Here is a 19,461-nt window from a genome sequence, read left to right as displayed (position 1 = left end):
CATTCAGACAGATATTCCTCATAAACTGGAAATGTGTTGTTTGAAGCAGAGTGACTTTCAGCTTTCTGACGTAATTAAAATAATTTTGATCGACTTCGCTGTACGCCTCAGCTGCTCATTGAAAGATATCTTATCAAAGTGGCTGCAAGGAGGTGATAGGGAACAAATTAATTTCCAGTTCCAGCTGCAGTGCTGAGCATATAAAAAAAGTCAGTTAGCTTCAGCACAATGAAAGTCAATATTTAGATTCATCTGAGAGGGTTTTTTTTCCTGATAATTAGGTATTAAAATGTTCATAAACATACACAGCTGGTCTCCTGTATTAATATTTATATTTATAACAGTAATATATTTGTAAATGTCACTCCTTCTAAAATATTAGGCTGTTGCCCACTTTCTGTGTGTCTGGGGCGTCAATGGAAGTCATCAATTATTTAGAAGGTCAAGCCATGTCAATTTTTATTGTGTATGTTTTTATTGTATATTTTATTTTATATCACAAATTTGCATGCAGCACCCTCTATCCTTAGATCCTTGATTCAATAAGAAATATCTCCTTAAAGAAAACCTGAAGTAAAAAGTATAGAAGTATTTTCAGCAAAAAGTGCTTTAAAATAAGTTCTAAAATTATCATTATTATTAATAAATTAATTGTTATTGTTATTATTAGTACTTCTACTTGTACTTAATTAAAAGGATGTGAATACTTCTTCCATCACTGTTTGCATTTTCTAGTCTAAATAAAAAACTGGGACCTTGTAGAGAATAAAACATCCCATCCCTGATACCTCAGACCTGTACGTTTGCCCAAATTAAATTATAAATATGGTGAAATCCAGATCGTTTCCTACTGTTACTGTGTCAGAAGATGTGTCAGCTCTCCTGTTTCATTCCTTTGGTTTAAAGCACCAGAACAACCAGCTAATACCTAATATGTATTGTGCTTAATTTAAAAGACATGTGATTATTATTATTACGTCTCGATCATTTCAGGGTGAAGCCCATAAACTTCATGCAGTTACCGCTTGTGGCCACTTGGAGTCGCCATTGTTCCATGTTTCATATAATGCAGCTTTAAAGAGGTTTGTGAAGGTTTAGGACTATCAGAACAGAAAATACCAGACAAATTATTAATCTGATCTCTGGTGCAATATCTAGATTTGCTTATTATTAATCAATGTTCAAAATCTGAGTAAGTTTTATGGAGAATTCATTTTTCATATATGTGAAACACAACATCGGCCAGCACAAGTAGGTTAATAGAATATTTGGGTTTTATCATCATAAACATATTTAACCCTCCTGTTGTCCTCGAGTCAAGGAAGGAAGGGAGAAAGAAAGAAGGAAGGAAGGAAAGGAGGGAGGCAGGGAGGAAGGAAGGAAGGGAGGAAGGGAGGGGGGAGGAAAGAAGGAGGGAAGGAAGGAAGGGAGGAAAGGAAAGGAAAGGAAAGAAAGAAAGACAGAGGAAGAAAGGAAGGGAGGAAGGGAGGGGGGAGGAAAGAAGGAGGGAAGGAAGGGAGGAGAGGAAAGGAAAGGAAAGGAAAGAAAGAAGGACAGAGGAAGGGAAGGAAAGGAAGGAAAGAAGGACAGAGGAAGGAAGGAAGGGAGGAAGGAAAGAAGGACAGAGGAAGGGAGGGGGGAGGAAAGAAAGGAAGGATTAAAGGAAGAAAGGAGGGAAGGAAAGAAGGAGGGAGGGAGGAAGGAAGGACAGAAGGAAGGGAGGAAAGAGAGAGGAAGGAAAGAAAGAGAGAAGGAGGGAGGAAGGAAGGACAGACGGAAGGAAGGAAGGAAGGAAGGAAGGAAAGAAAGAAGGAAGAAAGGAGGAAGGGAGGAAAGAAGGAACAGTCCAAACAGACGGGGTCAATTTGACCCGGGAGGACGACAGGAAGGTTAAAACTGATGGTGATAAACCTGATTAACAGTTATGATCATATTGGTATGATGTTGCAATTGACTGTTAAGACTTACAGTGAAGACTTAGTTTCCAGTACAGTACATTAAGTCATTTGGGAGATGTGATATGATCTTGCAGTCTGTCAGAAAAGAAACCGCCAGTAAATATTTAATCAGCAATTTGATTCGCCTTTCAAATATTCATTAAATCTAATCAACTTAATCACGGTGCGATCGTTATTTCACAGTGTAATGAAACTCCCCGCCACTTCACTCAAGCGTGACCAGGGTGGCTGACTTCATTCAACGTCACTCTCAAAAACAATGAAGCTAAAAACACACAAAAATACACACACACACACACACACACACACTAACAATGTGGATAAAGGCAGACTATATAACAGGAGGGAAGCCAACAGGGAAAGTAAGAAGGGAGGAGCAACAGAAAGAAAGAAATGTAATTAGTTGGCCTTAAACTATTAAATTATACCCCCCAAAAAAGTATTTTATTTTAATTAACCCTCCTGTCGTCATCTCTTTACCATCTTCCTTCCTTCCTTCTTTCCTCTTTCTTTAATTTTTCCTCCATTCTTCCCTTCCCTCTTTCTTTGCTCCCTCCTCCTTCCATACTTCTTTCCTCATTTCCTTCCTTCCATCCTTCCTTGCTTGCTTCCTCCTTTCCTTCCTTCCTCTTTTCCTACCTCCCTCCTTACTTCCTTCCTCTTTCCCTACCTCCCTCCCTCCTTACTCCTTTCCTTCCTTCCTTCCTTCCTTCCTCCCTCCCTCCTCCTTTCCTTCCTTCCTTCTTTCCTTCCTTCCTTCCTCCCTCCCTTCCTCCCTTCCTTCCTTCCTCCCTCCCTTCCTCCCTACTCCTTTCCTTCCTTCCTTCCTACTCCTTTCCTTCCTTCCTTCCTTCCTCCCTACTCCTTTCCTTCCTTCCTTCCTCCCTCCCTCTCTCCCTCCCTCCTTATACCTTTCTTTCTTTCTTTCTTTCTTTCTTTCTTTCTTTCCTTCCTTCCTTCCTTCCTTCTTTCCTCATCCCTCCCTCCTATCCTTCCCTGACCTGAGGACAACAGGAGGGTTAAATTTGTTTCTTGTGATTTTATACCATCTATATGCTATAATGTATGGAGTTTATTCCATGGTCCAAGTTCCATACATAAATGCTGCCTGCAAGTTAAAATCCAGGACTACAATCACCTGTGAAGGCTTAATTTGCTAAGATGGGTCACCTCTGCTTTCCCCATCAATTTGAATTTGGACTGTTCACATTGTCCACTCATATATTTATATAAGTTTTATTTATTTAATTGTGTAGCACTTTTCACACAGTAGAACCCTAGACTATGAATATAAAGACCTCAAAATGTACAGAATACTCCTACCTCTCCCCTACCTTCCTCCCTTCCTTCTTTCCTTTGTCCTTCTTTACTTCCTTCCTTGATTCCTCTTTTCCTTTCTCCCTCCATTCCTTCCTTTTTTCCTCCTTTCCTTCTTCCTCCCTTCCTTCCTCCTTTCCTCTCTTCTCCCTCCCTCCCTCTTATCCTTCCTTCCTCCCTTCCACCCTCCCTTCCTTCGAGGACAACAGGAGGGTTAATAGAATAGAAGGTCTTTATTGTCATTGTACAAAGCACAACAACATTGAGATGCCATCTTTAAAGTGCAGAAACAAAAATAAATAAATAAATAATTACCATTATTTAATGCAGTTAAGTGTATAAGTATCTGTAAAATTTGAAAATGTCTAACTGTGGCGCCCCCTAGTGGTAGTACAAAACATACTCAGACAGAAATATTGTGCAAACTTTACACAATTATGGTCTCATTTTTCTACAAATCAGATTTTTTTAAATATCCACTAATGACTAATCACAAACTCCACATACTACTTCAATACTGGAAATTATACATCTATGTCCACACTTCCTATCCTTGCTGTTTTCAACATTTCCCAGAGAAGATGAAAACGAGAAAATCATAAATATGTTAATTCTGTAGTTTGACACAAATTTCCCGATGACACAACAATACGCCTTCATTTATCCGTTACATGCAGCCAAATCCTCCTCGCCACCAAACCTGACTGAAGAGGCTGGAGAAAGCATGCCTGCAGGCTGCTGCAGCAGCTCTTTACAGAGGAACACTGAGATGGATCTAATGTACAGTTTAATGTTTGGCCTCGGGAGCACACAGGGAAGCTGCTGTGTCCTATTTGCCGGGATGTGGAGCTCATTTTGGAGAGCGCTTCATTCTCCCTGCCCGGTGGGATCTTAGCCACAGGCTGAAATACAGTACAATTGATCTGTTTTTCATCAGACGCAGTAATAGCCCTTTCTGTTGTGTCTGTGTGATGCTTTAAAAGTCTCACATCTACTTTATCTCACCTTAACAGTTTAGATTTCTGGAGCCAGCAGGAGCAAATGCGAGACATGTTATATATATTTATTTATTTTTTGCTATAACATTTTGTTACAATCACATGGATGCACACATGAGAAAGCATATTTCCTTTCCACCTCTGCAGATACATCTCTGAAGCATGTGTATATATCCGCTCATGAGTCCCATAACATTATTTCATATTTTAGAGAAGCAGTCCTTTATCTGTTTGGATTTAATTCTGCGTTTTGCGTTATTTATTCATTTCATAGTGTTCCCAGGAGCCTTGAAACTCAAAAGTTAGCAAAGTTAAGACAAATAAACTAAGCTTTTTTTAAAGTGGATGGCTGTAAGGATAATACAATGTAGAAACCACACTCCTCAGTACGCCTCTGGTCTTTTTTCGAGCCTTCAGGGTAAAACTTTTGTTGTGTGTTGAGGAGTGTGGCGACTAATTAGAGCAACTGAAACTTCTGATGAAGCTGTGATGCATCAATAAAAATATACTGAGATTACTTACGAAGCAGGACATCTACTTATCACAAGTCCTACCTCTGATTCATTAAGGTGGAATAAAAAGTTGAGACCTAACTCAAAATGTAGACGTGGCCTTGTTTTTATATAAGTTTAAAAATCTTACTTTCAAGCATTATTCCCAAATTTTTGGAAAAACATGTATTTATTGATACTACTTTCATGTTTGTACAATGAATATGAAGCTTTGTGATTAGGAAAACATCTCTCTATATATATCTGTTCAATCTGTGCACCAATAAAGTAAAAATGACAAGTTGCCTCATGGTGAGATCGGCCGCTGAGTCTATATGCTGGTTTTCGCTTCGGTTGTTCTCATCTTATTCTCAGCAAGACAGCAATTGAGCACAACTCCCAAAATGTCAAACTATTCGTCTTAAGTCACCATGACATAAAAATTGTTTGGACAGTTATTCTGGACTAAATATTCCAATCAACCGTCCAAATTTAAGAGTTTGAGTGTGTCTAATCTGGTGCCCCTATTGGCAGAACATCATCGTTTGTGTGTGTGTGTGTGTGCTTTCACTGTTTATAAATGATGATGTTTAAAGATGTGACAACACGGTTAATGTCTGCTTAGGTTTGGGCCATAAACTGTAAGAAATAATGGATGTAGCTACCTTGAAGCTAAGAGTTTGCATATTGAGTGTTGCCATTTTGGATTTCGGGAGGCAGAATTGACCATAATTGGACGAGATGATGGAGCTGATCTTAATGCCAGCTGCTAACTGGTAGTTTGGTAAAAACATTGTGGATTAGAATTTTTGGTTAACTATGATTATGCAATACTAATTTTCACAAGCAAAAAATAGGCTTAAACCCATTAAAACAAGATATTTTGTACAACCAAATGCTGAACAAGACTTTAAATAAAAACACAATGAACACTTAACATAACTTAACTTGAACTTGAATTATTTTTGTTCAGTGAAAATACAACAATCTTTACAGCGGCTCTAACTGACTTTTTGACCACTAGGGAGCAGAATATGAAGAAGCCAAATGACAACTGAGGAAAATATCTGACTCATTAGCATCTAGACTAAGGACAAAGTGAGGAATTCACTTTAATTAATGCCATCCCTGCAGCCACAGTTTTGCTTTCAAGACACAAGTTATTAAATGGTTCAGTTTTTATAGCAGCTCTGATAAACTCACTGTACCTGCCCAACACAGCTGACAGACAGAGTTAGTGACTAGCTAGAGAAGAAAGAGGAATATCGTAGTCATCTCATCCTTTGTATGTAAAAAAAGTATTGATTAGTGCTTTGAAGCAGTGTTTCATGTTACTACTTTAATCATGGCCACACAATAAAAGTTCTGGTTTGTGTGTTCTACATTAAACAGATGGATTACTGAACTTAAATCTACAGGACATTTCTTTTTATTTTAGTCTCTCCTGCACATGTACCTGTTTTTTAAAAAAAAGTGAAATCCCTGATTAGAATAATCCTACAAAGGAAAGTCAAATCGACAGGGGTTCCTTCCTCCTTTCACTCTGCTGTGCTCAAAATGTACTTTTAAGGACAGCCACAGCACAAGATGAGCGAGACACGTGGCAAGAAGCAGTGAATATTCATATGAGAGCACGGCTATGGGGCTTTGGGACCCAACGAGGTGAAATACTAAAAGAAATCTGAATCCGAAAAGTCTGACACGATCTACGCCACCTTCAGCTCTCACCTAAAGACAAACAAAGAGGTAAAGCATCTCTCTAATCCTCTGAAGACGGACTCAGTCACTGGAAACCTGCAAACCAAGAGAGGGGGCGACAATAAAATGAGGAAAGGGGTGTATAAGGGGGGGTTGATCTGAATCTTTACCAGGCTGTAACGCAGTCAGATTGTTAGTTTGAGGAATTTGATTGGCAGGGATTAAACAACTGCTGTTAATTGGAAGTAAAGGTGGAGTGGGAAGATTATGCAAAAGGGGTATTATGATGCAAAATATATGAGTGAAAAGTTCAAATGAGATCAGAAGGTGTTGGTATCAAGGTGTCTGTTCGAAATGGTTATTCATTCAAATCTGTAATGTTTTTATCTTGTGTCTTTGTTATATTCTGTGTTTTCATCATTGGTGTTCTCATCCCTTAAAATCTGGTAAAGTTTAAGCTTTAAGGTTGTTAAATTCATCTTATTACAGTATCACATACACCAGATAATCCGCATCAGCTTGTTCTAACTCGTCATTGATGCTACATGACAGAAATATTCAGGCTCAGAAATCCCTGTTTTTAGTACTGTAAGAAATGGAAATATATTAAATTTCTTGTGCATCATTTATACACATTTTGGTGTCTTTTCAAATTTGGAGCTCTGGACCAGACATTCAAGTTATGTAAGTTTGTGTCTCTGCACAGAATGAGTTTGTACTGATAGACTGACCAACATTGTACAGCAAATAAAATAACCTTCACAGGAAACTTGCTATAATATTGATATTGATTTCCTCCATCGACTTTTTTACACTCTGGCTTATTAAATCTATTAAATATTTGACTTTCCTCAGAACTGCTTTAACTTCATCTGTTGATGTTGAGTATGTGCTCAGCTGTTTTATCCTGATTTCAAATATTTACTTCTCTTTATGTAAATCTACTGTTTTCTGCTCTGGTAAATAACAAACTTGACTCATTGAATCTGTGAATTTCCAATGCAAGGGAATTTATTATTATTTATTATTCATTATTTATATCAGGACCAGCAGAGTGTTGTCTTTTTGTGTCTCTGTCCCAACATCACTACAGAACAATTCAAGCTACTTTGTTTTATATAAGTTTTATGTAGATTCTTGAATTGAGTTGATGGTGTCACCCAAAGCAAAGTCACTCAATGTGATCTTGTGCATAGGGGACAGTGTTGTTCTCATCGAGTTCGTGTTGCAGCCTGCGGACCGAGAGCAGCAGATGAAGATAAAAGTGAGGCACAAGGAGACGCTGCAGAAACGACACAGCAGGAACTCCGATCTAACCTACATTTCCACTGCTTTAATGTAATACATGTGTATAAGTGTCTAAAAGGAGCATATTACTGCATACTGTTACTGCATCCTGCTGCATGGATATATGGTGCATATATTAATGTGTGGTTCGTGATGAATTAAAGTGTGTTTGTACTTCAATGTGAAGGGGAAAAACAGTGCAATGCAAGAACTCTGAGTAAAAGTTTATTATTTCGATTAAAAGTGATTTTATATGTTTCAGCCCACACACTAGACATTGGTTGCTGACTGGAGGGAGAGGAAACAAAGGTTGAAACTGTTCATTGTAAACATCCATCACCAACTTCTTGCTTCAACTTTGACCTACTGTACTTACTGTAGAGGTATTAACAGTTTTTATACACAATATAGGATTTTAGATGCACTAACTTACAGCTTGACCTACACATTTAGATATATTTAGAGTAGTAGTTTGCAATCCTTGTGACTTGTGAACCTCCTGACATGATCTGCAAAATATTTCAGCCAAATCAAGATTGTTTAAAAACTAACTAAAGGTACCAGTGATGTAAATATTAACCCTGTGGATGGGACACTAATTGAAAGAGTATCGTCTTACTTGGTTTCTTGATTGATGATAAGCTGAAAATCACTAAAAGCAAAACTGTCTTTTCCAGAAATAGACATAACTGGAGACAGCTTTAGAGCACATTTTTTTATATTATATGAGAAGGTGGCAATCATTGGCAGTGAGAAGGGAACAACATTGTATTATGTTCTATCTACAAAGAACTACTTCCTATATATCTCATGTCTTCTTAATTATAGATCACTTTCACACTACACAAGATCCCTGGATTATTATTCAGTTCTTGAAGAGCATCAGTTTAGTACGGAGGTTGAAAAACTCGCTCTACACGAGTGGAACAATTGGAAGCTGATCCATTACTTTCATTTCAAACTTCTCTTCAAATCTTTTAGCAGATTTGGTACAGTCAGATTTTTCTATGAACGATGTTGATGTCTTTGGTTGAATGCCTTTGAATTGTGCCTGTCTGCTGCATATCTTGTTGTTTATTACTTTGAATTTGCATATTGTAAATATTGTTTTATCTTCTGTATGTTGTTTATTCAGGGCGGCCTTGACTAAGACAGCATGCTCTCAATGGGCCCTTCCCTGCAGCAATATAGGTTAAGAACAATTTTAATGACTAAGCTAATTTAAATGTGTGTTTGTTTTTTGAGTCCTAAACAGGTAAAATCAGGGTTCGAGTTAAGTGGGAGCCAACTGATTAAATGCAGTAAAATCACACATCTGTAGGGGGTCACTAAAACATTATCATCAAACATTAATTTAATCACAAGTAGAGTTTTCAGTACAATTACTGACAAATAGGCAAAAAGAAACATCCAGCAGATTCCAGCAGAACCACGCATCATAACTCTTGTGAATGACAGTGAAAATGACTGCACTTCCTCCTCAAGCCACTGTGAGGCGCTGTAGAATACATTTTAATGATACAAACGCTCTGTACGCTCTTTTAAACTGAGGCACTGGAAGCAAGTGATCAGTGCCTTCCCGTCATCCACAAAATATACTTTATTTCTATGGATTTTAGCTGCAGATTGGCCACCGTGCCGCCGCCACCTGCTAGTAACAGCTACCACTAGCACTTCCGGGGACACCAGCTCTGTTACCCGCCTAAATGCTGCTGAGTGTCAGAGTCCGACCACCACACACCTGGACCTACAGTCCATGACCTGGCTGGACCCATATTTACCCGCTAAGGTTGCAGCTAACATGAGGTTTGCTGATATGGAGGATGCTGGCTCACCTTACCTGCATAAAGGTAAGGATGGCTTTTATTTTTTATTAGGCTATTACTATGGTGTCATGCCTTTCATATTAAAACAAACAACATCCACATCCGCTCTCTTCCTTTCTAGTTCAAATTTACAAGAAATAAGCTGGTGATAGAACAGTAGGACGGAAGTGAGTGTATGTGGATGCGCAGCGATTGACTTGTATTCAGATAAGTTAAGAGTAAGAAATGCAGACATCCCAACCTGCAAGAAGTCATTTCAGGGAGGTCCGTTCCGGGGGTGGTTCCTGTTACACTTGGTGCTGGTCCGGGGTGGGTGGGGGTGCGATTGGTCTAATAAGCGGCAACACAAAGCTATAAGGACGCTTTGCTCTCACACGCGTTGCATTTATAGTCACACAAACATGCGCGCGGGAGATTGGCTCTCATTTGCGGGCGTCAGGGAAGCGCTATTAATATGCAGGAGACTCCCGAAACTTCCGGGAGAGTTGTGATGTCTGTAAATGCGTGGCCATCCTGTTCAAGCAGCGGAGCCTCCTGTTTTTATTTTATAACCTATGTAAGTATGTAATTAGGGCTCGGTTACACAAGTATCTCCTTATTGCTAAACCCAACTGAAAAGTACAATTGGATCAGTTCTTCCAAGGCAGGCATAATGGACGACAAGTCTCCAGTGCTGCAAAGTGAGGCTATGTGACTGCTTGGCAGAATAAAACACATTTTTTCTGAGTTTTTTCTCGTGTATAATGTCAGAGAATATCCAACTTTTTTTCTCGCCAATTTACGACTTTAATCTGTGAAATTCTGAGTTTTTTGTCGAAATATTAGCCCTCCCTTTCACATATTGTTCTAAATTCACTGGTTTGATCCTTTTGGCTAGTTGTTTCCAACCTGTCCAATCACCTAATCATAAATTAGTTTCTCTATAAAATGCTCATGTCTTATTAATCATGTCTCTTTGTAAATCAGTCAGAGCAGTGTTTTGGTGAAGTGGGTACAGGAGTATTCTGTTATTCTAAAGATAAATACAATTATCTTTTTATTATTTTATTCCTGGTTACTCTGAGTTAGAAAACAGGCTCAAAATTGATTCATATAACTAATTATTAATCAAAGTTGAGCCTGTGTGACGCCGTTGGTGATATCTTACTTCAAACGCTCACCAGTTTTGAAAGAACATGAAAGTGCGCATATGAAGAGTTCGGCTGTTTTCTGCTGTATTTGTCAAAAAACCCTTTTCCGTTGCTGTGTTGTAAGGCTTTGGGGCTTGATACCCAATTTTGGAATATCATTTTGTATTTTCCGTGAGTTTAGATGGTGGGTTTTGAAGCTGCCATATATCCCACAAGCTCAACATGTTAGCCCTCTCACTAGGGTTAGTTGTTTAGTAGCATTGCAACATTTCCATTTCCTGCATTTGTTCCAGTAGCTCATATCTTATCGGGTTGCCCTGGTTCCTTGATACCTGATGTCAGCACAAGGTCCGAGCAAGGTCTGTGAAAGTTTTTTGGGGTTTTTTTAGGGCTAGACAATATGTCATTATTGTATCTATAACTAGATATGGACGTGCAAGAAACTGGAGAGATTAGCTGTTTATAGGTTTGCTAGCTTGTTGAGCTACATAACACAACCTCTTGACTTTGAACTACATTGTAAAGTTCTCAAAGAACTTAAATACAAAGTGAAGAGCTACTGCCTTTGGGGCCAAGGAACGTCCAGAAAGTTATAAACTTGACACTCAAAACCAGCCTTTCCTTTTCCACCAATAACCACCAGATATGATTTTTGTGTGTGTGTGTGTGTATGTGTGTGTTCATAAATCAAATAATTAAATAACTCAATTTGGGTTAATTGTATAATCTGTTGCTTGTGGGTCTGAAATATGTGCTACCAACTACCAGCTGATGAATTAGAATCAGCAATGCTGAATCACAGCCTGAACCAGAGCTCTTTCTCTCCTCATGATGTCACAGCCTGAACAGCCGCCTGCCTCCCACAGCCGACAGCAGGGGGGAGAAGTCAGTCGCTGTGCAGGGCTTCCCGCTGCAGAGCTGCACGCTGAATCTTCCCTGAGCATCGTTTCAGACGGGCAGAAGAGAGAAAGCAGCAGAGGACAAACTCCAGGAAAAATAAAAGAGGAAGAAAAAAATTCTCCTGAATGGCAGCGGTGCATGGAACCTGCATGGAGAGGTCAGACCGTGAAATGAAAGGAAAGTCCAAGAGGAAGAGGAGGAGGAGGTGTAAAAGCAAAGGTTAGTACAGCAGATGTGTTTGTTGAAGTTTACATGAGGAATGCACAATGGATTTTCACTTTAATACTGTCTACTGTCTCATTTTAATTTTAATTTATGGAGCTTTATCAGACTTTATTTTGTCAGTTTTTTTATCTCCTGTTTTATCCATAAAATTATCATCTACATTACATTCTTTGTTCTTTGTTCAGTAATATATCTAAAGTGACTTTTTTGTCTTTTAAGGGTAGGTTTTTGTTTTAGGGCTGCAACTAATGATTAATTTCACTTAATTTGCCAATTATCTTCTTAATGAATCAATCATTTAGACTTTCAAATGACAGAATTTGAACAACAATACCTATTGCAGTTTCACAATGCACAGGTGTACACATTAAAAATACTTATGACCAACCGACGGTCCAGAATTCAAATATATTTACTTTAGGTCATAAAAAATGAAGAAAACCAGCAAATATTTACATTTAAGAACCTGGAACCAGATAATTTTTGGCATTTTTCCTTCAGACATTATTTTAAATTCTCAAAATTGTTGCTGTTCACTTTCTGTAAATCAACTAATTGATTAATTGACTAATCATGTCAGTAGTTTAGCACTATGCTGGCTTATAACTATTATTCAACTACTACATTTCTTATTTGGTGTGTGTATCCCAAAGGGGTGGAGACTACTGCAATCTTCTCGTAATATTTCAATCTTTTTTGTGTGTGATTAACAGGAACAACAGGTTTTAAAATGAGTCCAGTATTGAGTGAGGGCCATTCAGCCAGCTCATAAAATCAAGCACCTTTATTCGATGTACATTGATGGGGCGGTGTTGCCCCGTTAGATTACATTGCAGTGCATTTTGTGGCTGCCAGCTGCAGCACTCTAGGTCAATACCGGACCAATTTAATAGGCTGCTATGCCCATTAGTCACTTAGACCCAAAATGACGGAAAAATTGGGTCCATGTTGAAAAATAGGTTTCCCTTACGCATGTCTATTGTGACTTCATTGTTTACTTTGTAATGTTCTCGAGGCAGTTACAAAACTACAAGACTTTGTGACGTAGCCACTGTGATGTCATCCACTGGTTTGTGGACTCCTGTTTTGAAGCCTTCTGTTTGGCATTTTTACCATCGCCATCTTGGTTTTTTTAAGCCAGGAGTGCTGAGAAGTGTTGAGTTGGACACCTGACAGACTTGAAACATTTTGAACCTATCCTTTAAGGAGATCATGAATGTCTGTACAAAATTTAAATCAATCATGGTGAGAAATGAAAGCATCTCGTCCTCATTACTGTACCACCACCGAGGTTCCCTTGAGCAAGGCCTTTAAGTGCTCAGCGACTAGCAGATCAGACTGGTTGAACTGTGCTGGAGGCAAGACGAACCAAGTGCAAGGCGTGCATTTCAATTTATTGGAACATTTCTTCTTCTTGGTGACGTCATACTACATTAGTGGGTGTTAATGAAAAGTCTAACCAAGACTTCCTGTGGATGTGCCTGCTAAGTCTGGGAGTCCACAACTGTCATTTTTGGGTAGAATATGAAAGTTCTTGTTACACCTCTTTATCTATTAATATTGGTCTTTTTGGACACAATGTATGTGAAATGCGATACCAGACAATCGTGAATCTCCACCTACCAAAGTTTGCGGATGTCTAAATGCACGTTATTTGCTAACAAACTTATGCCCCTTACATTTTGTCAAAGACAGGTCTTACCAGAAATCATGCTCTCCCCCTCATTCTCCTCCATAGTGAACTGCGTATTAAGGCCCCAATATGAAGGGCCGCCCTGAACAGTTTGGATGTGTTCTCCAATGCAGGGTTTTTTTTTTTTTTTAACTCTCTAATTATTTGCACTCAGTTTTTTTACAATGAAACCTGGGAGAATGTCCTCAGTCTCTATGAGCATAGCACCAAGAGACTGACCTTTGACTCTACCAGATATAAAGTAAATGTGGCGTTTTTTGTAATCACATTGTAAGAAAACATTACAAATAATTGTCCTGCATTCAAAATCTTACTGAAGTAAAAGTGCAAAAAAACCAGAATGTCAATGGCCAGTATTATACTTTAATATTTACTATATTATTAGATCATAATTGTGAATATATTAACATGTAAGCAGCATGTATACTGTTGTAGTTGGTGTAGGTGGAGCTAATATTTACTACACTGTATATACTGTTGTGTGGCTTCATCTGTAACAGGTTCTAATTCAGGTGGACAGGGGAAGTAGTAAAAGGAAGAAAGAAGAGTATATGATTTAGAGCATGCAGAAAATCTACAGATTTCATCTTTAATCTAAACTTTTTTTGTAGCATATTCAGCCCCAGCGGGGATCAAAACTCAAACTCCTGCAGTGTCACCAGCCCTTCCCTTCACACTGAGCTGCAGAGGAAATGGGACCCCTAACCCTCGCATCCCTGCAATTAAGTTAAATGGGCACACAAACCATATTGCTAATGTTTCCATGAAGCCCGAGCCCCAGAGAAGTGTGGAGATTACAGAATCCATCAGTGAAATTGCACACTGACATGCCCCACTAAGTTTGACTGCACGATGGAGCTCACTTATCCCAAAATGCATCTAATATACAGATATGTCCAAACGCGTGACACGTCATCAGAAAACCACTGACAGACCCGTCACAGACAGCAGCTGTTTGTTCCATGTTGGAGAATCATAATCCTCAATGAAAGCAGGACAATCAAATTGTTTCTCCGTCTCCGATTTTACAGCCAGCAAATGACAGTTTGTTAATTTGACAGAAAAGCTGCCAGAAGGGGATTTTTGCGGCCAAATGGCAATTAATTCTTAGTGGGGGGAAAAAGCCTAAAACTCCATCCTGCCATCTGTAAATAGAGGAAAAAAACAACTTGTTAACAAAGTAATTTAATTATGTACTCAATTGATTTTGTATCAAAAAAGTACAGAGAGAATTTTAATTATCTGTAACAAATGTGTTCATTGCATTTCAGTTTTAAACTCACCAATGTTGTAGACTGAGATTTTATTGAATTTTAGAAAGACATAGGAGGCATAAAACAAGGAGAGCAGGACAATATATACATGGGTAGCTTGGAAGTGAAGCCTAAGGCATTAACTAGTGAGATAAAAATTATAACACAAGTAAAGAAAGAGTAGAAACAAGTCTTTTTGTAATTGGGAAGAAGTGAGCTAATGCATGTGTGTGTGTGTGTGTGTGTGTGTGTACAAGGGAGGGGGTGGTGAGCCATGGGTTTGTCTTTAAGGGTCAGGGAAGAAATCTTTCCCATTTCAAATCAAACCCTCTATCCTGCCCAGCAGAGAGGAAGGTACACATTCACATGCCCTTATTTTATTTTTTAATGAGTTCTGAGTCAGCTAAGCTCACCTCAACTGTCCATTGTTAACAGTGTTGGAAGGTATATTTTTACATTTTGGACAGAGCCAGAATAGCTGCTTCACCCTCTTTTACAATCATTGTGCTAAGCTAGGCTAATCACATTGTAGGTTTGCATTAAAGAAATATATTATCTTACACTAATTGACAATTTTTTCCACTTCTTTGAGCAAAAATAAGATTCAAAGGTTCAATATGTGATTAAATAATTGTTATTTATTGAACTGCAAACAGAAAAAGATTAGTAACACTGTGTAGCAAATAACTGAATAATAATCCTTAGGAGGTGTATTTAGTTATCCATGGCTGCCTTCAAATGTTGTTTTATTGGAGCTGCAGCTGACTGAAAACACTCACTATCTCACTAGAACATTGTTGAATAAGTATTAGCCACCTGACATGCTCCCTCCCGCTGTGCATTCACAGAGCTCTACTGTAAATGGAGACGTGTGCCATTTGAGAAAAGATGCCACCTTCTGTTTCTGAAACGACAGCTGGTGTTAAAGTACACCTCATTGTTGGATAAACTGGAAGCATTAGCTAAATGCACCATGGCCCCCTAAAATAGTGGGGTTTTAGGAGTTACATTGAGGTAATGGTTTTCAGGAGGCATTTATTTTTCAAAGAGGATACGCTTTCACTTCGGCACCAGCATACAAAAAGGCCAATGGGTCATTATTGAAAGTGGAATAGGCTTAGCGCACTTTGAATAACCATTGGACTTAATACAAAAGCCATCATGGAATAATCTGCGGCATTAACCGAGGATTAGCATGTGGAGAACAATGCCAGTTTAATCCTGAAAGGCTGACCTGTTGCCCAGGCGACTGTAATTATGATTGCCAGAGCTCGCCACATGATGTAGTCTACACATGACACATACGTATATGTATATGATACCAAGTACATGGACGGTATGTCAAGTTTGTATGATGTTTGTCCAACATATCGGAGCCTCTGATCTCTTAATGTTGGTCACTTTGGTATGTGGAGTGTTATCAGATAGATGACACTCAAGCTAATGAGGCTTCTGCTACCAATATGAGGACTACCAATTGGTGCGAAGGCTCATTAGCCGATACTCCAATATTGTCCAATGTCCAATTGGACCAAAAGCCCGACCCCCAACAGTAAAAGTACATGTCTAGAAAGTGTCCAAATGTTTCATGCATCAGCTGAGCTACTGATTTTTCTATTTTCATCCATTTGGCCTCCTGTTCTGTTTCACACATTTCATTTTTTATATATATCACTACATGGCAGGTCTCTTGTTCAAGTAGACTATTTGTACCTTAAAGAGCCTATGAATTGCCTAATAATGTTTTTGTACTTTTTATTGAAGGATTTTATTAAAGTTTCATGATTAATATGCACATGCTTGGCACATGCACTGCCTATTTGATATTAACCATTTTTATTGTTATGTTGATTAAGACACACATACATATTCTCCAGCATATAAATTTACATTCTGCTTTTACTATACTCCAGCAGCTACGAGTCAACTTTAAGAGATCAAATACGTACAAAGTAACAGAAATATGAGACTTGATTCAGACTTTCAGGTTTGAAAAGGCCCACAAAGTCCACAATTACAGAAGAATGAAACCTAATCTTTCAAACTGATAAAGCAACAATATAGCAGCAGGCAAGGGAATTAAAAGTTGAAATGAGGCCATTCTCAGCGGTCAACAGCCTGCCATAGATTACTGCTGTCATTGTCTTGATCTCTCTTTGTAATTTCATTGCACATTACCATATGTTTCAGACAATAATTTCATCACTCATTTCCAAATAATGATCATCGGCCTGTTGATTTGAAAGCAGATGTTTAGCTTTGGCTGCCTCTGTTGTTTGAGTGAGGTTTGATGAGTTGCTACACTGAACTAAATTTAGAATTAGCCTTACAAAAGCTTTGCAGTCTGTTCTCACTGAGTGGAGAAAAATAATGTTTGACACGGCTCTGTGGTGAAATCACAAACACTCAAGTGCAACAATTATAAATAAGACAATATGAAAATGAGAGCAGTATGCAAATAGTGCGTCCATGTAGATGTGTTTTGCAAACAGATTCCCTCCATTTGGAAAAAATGTACTCATGCCAAAATGAACACCACATTTTAAACTTACAGATAACAGTTTGGATTTTAGAGAAACAGTTTGACAGAATGGCTTAATATTTTATGACAGTGGAAACTGGAGTGGATGAAAAAGGTTTCAGAGGAGTAACTGTAAATAATGTTTTACATAATAACTAAAATATTTATTATGGAGAAAACTGGTGGTTAAAGATTGTCATCGCTGTGAGCAGGGTTCGAACCTGCGCGGGGAGACCCCATTGGATTTCAAGTCCAACGCCTTAACCTCTCGGCCATCACAGCTGTAAAGATGCATTTTTTGCTATTTCTTAATGGATGGAAAAACAAGAATCGAGCATGGATCAACAGGGTACCATTAGGGGCTTTTTGTGGGGAAACCTACGCAACATTGGTGTCTTACAACCAATGAGTAAAGTAAAGTAAATTGTGATTGTATTACAAGTCTGTAATATATCACACATGAAAATGAGACAATGAAGACAAATTGACAACATCCATAACCAAGGAAACTATGAGACATATTTTCTCTTTTGAGAGCCAGAGATTCCTTGGATGAAACAACTTGCACAGTGAAAACACAGTTGGATCATATATTTGGATACCTGGAGTTGATGTGATACACATAAGGTAGCCATCGCTGTGAGCAGGGTTCGAACCTGCGCGGGGAAACCCCATTGGATTTCGAGTCCAACGCCTTAACCTCTCGGCCATCACAGCTGTTTTAAGCTATTGCATACAGTTGGTATCTTTGGGCTCTTAAATGTTGATCACTGATCAGCAAGTACACTGAGAAGTTATACTCACAAGAGTGTAATACAAACATTGGATATAAAGAGGATTAGTTTAGTTTCAATATCAACAGCCAAGGCCTTCATAAGTTGTTTCTTCTTGTGGGAGGAAACTTCTACCTGTCAGACTTCCTTGAACAGGTAGACCCTAATGGTGATAGTCCCTTGGTCATGACAACTTGGCACTTAAGTTGCTAGAACACAGTTTGTGGAGTATGAGTAGAGACGGCAGACATCGCTGTGAGCAGGGTTTGAACCTGCGCGGGGAAACCCCATTGGATTTCAAGTCCAACGCCTTAACCACTCGGCCATCACAGCTACAGAGTTGTGCAATTTAGTGTGATTGTTTAACTTCTTTCTGATGTTAAACATTAACAGCCATTGAAGCTATGTGGGATTTTTTGTGTGACTGAGTTCTAGATCACACTATGCCAACTCAGTGGTGAGGTTAATGTGATTTTATTCCATATACTATTAAGTGTGAATATGTAAGGTGCAGTTTTGAACCTACATCAGCTGTTCTTCAATGTTAAACCAGGAAGTAGACTTTCTGTAACTTGGGTGATTTTTGCAGCATTATGAATGTGTAGTCGCTGTGAGCAGGGTTCGAACCTGCGCGGGGAAACCCCATTGGATTTCGAGTCCAACGCCTTAACCTCTCGGCCATCACAGCTGTTTTAAGCTGTTGCATACACTTTAAATGAAGTTGGTATGTTTGGGCTCGTAAATGTTGAGCTGAAAAATCATCAACAATGATAGACAGCAAGTACACCTAGAAGTTACACTCACAAGAGTGTAATAAAAATCTTGGGAAAATAAAAAAGCCGAGTTTAGTTTCAATGTCAAGAGCCAAGGAGCCTTCATAAGATTTATTTATCCTTGTGGCAGGATGATACAGCTTGCACAGGACACAGGCGTTTTCTGTACTGTTATAAGCATGTAAGATGAGTTAGAGCTCTCACAAGAGTGTAATACAAACATTGGATATAAAGAAGATTAGTTTAGTTTCAATATCAACAGCCAAGGAACCTTCATAAGTTTCTTTTTTCTTGTGGGAGGAAACTTTTACCTGTCAGACTTCCTTGAATGGTACTTGAACAGGTAGACTCCAATAGCATTAACCACTCGGCCATCACAGCTATTTTAAGCTGAAGTTGGTATGTTTAAATGGAGTTGATATGTTTGGGCTCTTAAATGTTGAGCTGAAAAATCATCATGAGTGATAGACAGCATGTACATCCAGAAGTTACACTCTCAATACAAACATTGGATATAAAGAAGACAAGTTTAGTTTCAATATCTACAGCCAAGGAACCTTCATAAAATTGTTTTTCCTGTGCCAGGAAATTTCTACCTGTCAGACTTCCTTGAATGGT

The 19,461-nt window shown here is 38.6% G+C and overlaps 4 non-coding genes across 4 annotated transcripts; all 4 read right to left on the bottom strand.

Annotated features, from left to right (window-relative positions):
* Window positions 1–17,497: 17,497 nt before the first annotated feature.
* Window positions 17,498–17,579, bottom strand: trnas-uga (transfer RNA serine (anticodon UGA)). The gene has a single exon. It is a non-coding gene; the product is annotated as a tRNA-Ser (tRNA).
* Window positions 17,580–17,932: 353 nt separating this feature from the next.
* On the bottom strand, window positions 17,933–18,014 carry trnas-cga (transfer RNA serine (anticodon CGA)). Its single transcript has one exon. It is a non-coding gene; the product is annotated as a tRNA-Ser (tRNA).
* A 307-nt stretch (window positions 18,015–18,321) lies between these two features.
* On the bottom strand, window positions 18,322–18,403 carry trnas-uga (transfer RNA serine (anticodon UGA)). The gene has a single exon. It is a non-coding gene; the product is annotated as a tRNA-Ser (tRNA).
* A 273-nt stretch (window positions 18,404–18,676) lies between these two features.
* On the bottom strand, window positions 18,677–18,758 carry trnas-cga (transfer RNA serine (anticodon CGA)). The gene has a single exon. It is a non-coding gene; the product is annotated as a tRNA-Ser (tRNA).
* Between the last annotated feature and the right edge of the window lie 703 nt (window positions 18,759–19,461).

The sequence above is a fragment of the Scomber japonicus genome, chromosome 12 (genome assembly GCF_027409825.1).
Source record: "Scomber japonicus isolate fScoJap1 chromosome 12, fScoJap1.pri, whole genome shotgun sequence".
Taxonomy (NCBI): domain Eukaryota; kingdom Metazoa; phylum Chordata; class Actinopteri; order Scombriformes; family Scombridae; genus Scomber; species Scomber japonicus.
Note: the sequence above shows the minus strand (reverse complement) of the source record. Positions and strands in the feature narration are given on the sequence as shown.